Here is a 4,800-nt window from a genome sequence, read left to right as displayed (position 1 = left end):
TTTCTAGATCTCAACCAAAAGTGAGGTCAACAAGGCTCCCTACTCTCGGGTGGATGGCGCTTAGGCACCAGGTTTCGGCGCCTATGCGCCAGTGCTCATTTTTTTTTATAGTTAAACACCACACACTAAATGTCTCGGGACCCTATGTTTCTTGATTCAACTTCTTTTTGATAATTTTATCATCTTTTAATCCTCCCCAAACTATTATTGTACAAAATGACACTTAAAAACACTAAATAGGAAACAAAATGGCTCCTCCTCCTTATCATCATATCTTTACTTCCAATTTCTAATGAAATCACTACACTGATAAATTGTGTGCTTATAAATAATTTAGTAAGGTAATCCCATGAACTAGGCTATCTCTTATACATTGGCTTATGTGTTGCCAATTTCAACAATTACCTCCTCCATAAAAGTATGCACCTATCAGTAATAAGGATAGTGTAGGTCATCTGCATGTTACTCTCCATCTGGGGATTGAACGAAGTTGAAGAAAACAAGGAGGACCCCTCTCAATAATTTTAGACTCACTACTGCAATTGTCGAGCTTCAATGGCAAACATTTGGAAGTAGTCATCGAGCGACTCTCCATATTCTGGCCAATTCGAAAGAGACGAAATGAATTTTTGATGATCCTACAGTTTACAATGAACTTATCCATGAATAGTCTGACAAGCTCATTAAAAGTGTTGATAGTGCCCCCCGAAAGAGAGTATAATTATGTGAGTCTTACTCTAGAGAGTGACCGCAAAAACTTGATAAAGAAGATCATCAAAGGCACGTTGAATGTGCATATGGATCGATAGTGGTCAACATGCTCGTAAGGGTTCATTATCCCTTCATAGGAATTCATGTTTGGAAGCTTAAAACCCACTGATGGGGTTTTGGAGGACTGCTTAGGCTAAGGGATAAGATTCTTGAAAGTTGCGGCAAGCGAAGAAGCAATCCTTATTCCAAGAGGAACTCTTCTTGGACCAAGCACCTTAGCTCATCGTGGATGGTATCATCAGGACTAGAAGCAAGGCGAGGCGACACCAGGTGGCGACGTAATGCCGATAAGTATAACTCATAGTATCAATGAGTTCAGCATCCGAGCTGATAGAGGAAGGGTTTCGTTGCTAGGAGGAGGCCCATTACAAGTATGTTTGAGTGGGGAGTTTTCTATTGGTTGTTGATCTGGCAGTAAGTAAGCTTCATCGGGAGGAGAGGGAAGCGGTTGTCGAGTCTTATGTAGGAGACGCAGTATTTCTAACTGAGATTCCTCCATCCTGCGTACTCGGTCGTCCAGAGAAGGACTTGAGGCATCTTTTCGATCAGGATAACGTGATGTGAAGGCCTGATGCCCCTTACTCCGCGACTCTAATAGAATGATGAGTTTTGGAGTGGGACACTCTGTTATTGTGAGTATTACGCCTGGTGACCATGCAATAAGATTCACGAGTACTTCGGTTGTGAGGTTGCTTTATCTTCCTATAAATGACGATAAACTGATGTGTGCTAGAAAATTTACAGTGGCAAAGTAATGACATCTTTTTAGCACTACACAAAAATCCAACGCACACTTAGATAGAAGTGAATAACCAGTCTTGAAATCATAAGTTTTTACGCAGAAAAACAAAAAAGTGAAAAGAACCATGGGTCTTGCCTAGCTGAAATGTTTCACTATGTGTTAGTGATTACAGGTACAACCCCTGGTCCCATAGGTGGGAAGGGGTAAAACAATTTCTTGGGCTGCAATGTTCGTGCATAAAAGGACTTGTTGTTCCACGGTAGGGAGTGGGGGAAGGCATTGGTCCAATGCGGTAGCATCAAACGGAAGAGGCGACAACAAACGGAAGCAGCTGCGACAAATTGAGGAACCAACTACCGAAGTTGGTCGCATGTGGCGGCGACAATCAGAAGCAGTGGGCTGCAGGCGTCCCGATATGCGGTGCAGGATGCTGAGCTGCTGCTTCCACTTATGCAGAATCTTGGCTTCCTCTTATCTAGTGTCTCGGTATCTTCTCATCAGTGAGGCGGAACTCTATTTATAGAGCCCATATTTTAAATATGGAACAAATCCAAAGCACTCTTGATCAGATGACCCAGAAAGATCCCTTTGATCGTACAAAATTTAATGGACAATGATGTTAGAATTGAGTGATCTTGAGCTTGATAGATTTGTCTTATCGAGACGCTCAATCTGACTATAAACATAACCTTCCAATTATATCGAGAAAACTTTCAAATGTGGTTAATGGCTTGTGATAAGTTTGATTCAATTTGAATTAGACTGATTTTGATATCGTTGGGCCTGCCAGTGTAAATATGTTAAAATCAGAACTTTAGATAACTTTTAATGAATGTTTCAATATTGCTAAAAAATTTACTCGAGATCTGTCATTACAGTCGCCATTAGAGCTGCGGGATCGCGGCTTATAGTGAACACATAAACCCCCATCTTTCTCATCCTTCCTCTCGGCTCCTACCAGAAACCATTGAGGATTTAGTAAATCCCGGATTTATCGCGAATTGGCGTTGTTTTGGGATTTACAGAGACATTTTTGGCCGTTTGGCAGGATTTAGAATTGGATACCGGGAGTCTTGGATTCGAATGCAGTTCAGTTCAATTTTTAACACCCTACTACTTTCTAGGTGAGACCAGGAGCTGGTTCCAATGGCAGCGACGGCCGTTGTCGCTTCGAGGCTTTGTATGGGCCAACACCCGATTCCTTCCTTGGCATATTCTGGCCCTAATCGATCTTCGAAGGCTCCAACGTCCTTGCTCGAATCTTTGAGGGGCAGCATCGCAACTTCCTCGTCTTCAAGCTTTATCGGCGAGAAGTTTTTTCTCGGCGGAGGGGTTCACCAGAGCAGACTAGTAGGTTCATTTTGGAGGAACCTCGTTCTTGTTCTGCCAAAGTCGATATCGGAGTTGCGTGATTCTGAGGTATGTCTTTATTTTCCATCGAGCGAAATTGCTGTTTTCTTTGTGGTTTTTCATTGAAATTTTGTAGTCTTTTTTTATTAGCTCGAGTCGTTTATTTCGTAGTTTAATGAGAGCTAATGAGCTTCTTTGTTGCTAATGGTCAGTTCAGATAGTTTTGCTAAGGATGGATGTGATGCGATGGTACATTGTGAACGTTTATGTGCTGATTAACACAGTATGCTTGATTCTTGATTGTTTCTAATTTTGTTGGGTGGAAGATATTCTGGTTAAGTTTCTTCAGCAAAATAGGATTAAGGACGTGAGCTCGTTTCTGTGCATATGCGGATAATTTATGTGCAATTGATCATGTATATCGCTCATGCATTTTTTTGGTTATGATATTCTCTTAACTGGAATTATTTCCCTTAAGACGTGGGCTTGAGATTTTAGGCCTCAAAATGAAATTCTACCATATACAAGCAACCTTGCTGACATTGCTTTAGATCTTGTTTTCTTAATCTATTTGGTGTTATAAATTGTTAAATTTTTCTTATTCGCAGTCCTTAGCAGATTTAAGCGGAAAATTGATACAAAAAACAAGAATCATAATGCTACAAATTGGAGATTGAGTAGACTTGTTTTGCCCACTTTTTATCCTGATTGATGGTTATACAAAAAACAAGAATGATAATGCTACAGATTGGCAAAATAGATTGAGTAGACTTGTTTTGCCCACTTTTTATCCTTATACTGGTTGATTTGTCAGCATCTTCACGCTTGAGCCTTTGTAATCCAAACCTAAGTGATGATGCAATTTTTCTACTTTAGCTTTGGATGTAGGCATATTTGAACAGGATTAGATTTTGGGTAGGATATTTTATGAATGGTGGTTCGGACTATTTTGGTAGAGCCTATGCCGACATTATTGGAGTTACATTTTGAAAATTTGAGCCTAGCTTGATTCAGTGAAGGGAGATGAAGAGGAACTAATTTATTTACTGGAAAACATAACCTTGATAAGAGCTGAATGAGGACTCTTGCTCATTGATTGAAATGAATCTTTAGTGAATCCACCTGACATATTCTACCTTGATTTTTTCCTATTGATTGAGAGCAGAAATGGATAGATTGGGTATGAGAAGAGGTGCTAGTTAGAGAGAAAGTCATTGCATCAAATTTATGCTTTTAATGGGTCCCAATTTCTTGTTTGATGCATAAAAAATGGGAGGAAATCACTTCAGGTTTGCGAGAGCAATTGCTGTTATTGCATCATTGCAAAGAATAGATTGGTAATGGCATAATCCTAATAATTGAGTTTGGTTTATCATTTGAATTTTGCATAGAAGTCTGCCACAATATATTCATGCATTTAAACCTTCTGCAAAGCCATCTCTTTATTGAGAATAAAAAAATATTTATTTATCTTGTGCCAAAGAGGTTGATTTTGATCTTGTGGATGACATGTGAACTTGCATTTTAATCATGCTAATGGACCCCATTATATTGCAATAGAGGGTTTCAAATTCATGGTGCTCATTGTCTTCCACATGCTAGAAAGAACTATTATAGTATAAATCTTATGATAAAATACATATTAGAGTATATAATTATATTAATTATCATAATACTAAAAGACGAGTGTGATTTGGATGATTAGCTAACAAATAAATTTATGGTTAAGGTGGTGTTGGTAATGTTAAACTTGATCTAAGACATTTTTAAGACTGGTTGGCAGTCATAGATAATGACTCTTAGTGAAACTATCTCGTCATGGTGTAGGATTAGGTTCACTAAACATTAACTCGTTGGAATGCTAAAATTTGTTAGATTCATGTACAAAGATTGTCGTAGACATGATTATGTACCAATACTCACTTGAGAGGAATTGA

General features: G+C 38.9%; 1 protein-coding gene across 4 annotated transcripts in view; it reads left to right on the top strand.

Moving 5' to 3' along the window:
* The window catches only part of LOC110030301 (APO protein 1, chloroplastic-like), a gene marked incomplete at its 5' end in the record, with an annotated part of 15,861 nt that overhangs the window by 3,512 nt on the left and 7,549 nt on the right, over nt 1-4,800 (top strand).

The sequence above is a fragment of the Phalaenopsis equestris genome, unplaced genomic scaffold (genome assembly GCF_001263595.1).
Source record: "Phalaenopsis equestris unplaced genomic scaffold, ASM126359v1 Scaffold000694, whole genome shotgun sequence".
In the NCBI taxonomy this organism is placed as follows: domain Eukaryota; kingdom Viridiplantae; phylum Streptophyta; class Magnoliopsida; order Asparagales; family Orchidaceae; genus Phalaenopsis; species Phalaenopsis equestris.
Note: the sequence above shows the minus strand (reverse complement) of the source record. Positions and strands in the feature narration are given on the sequence as shown.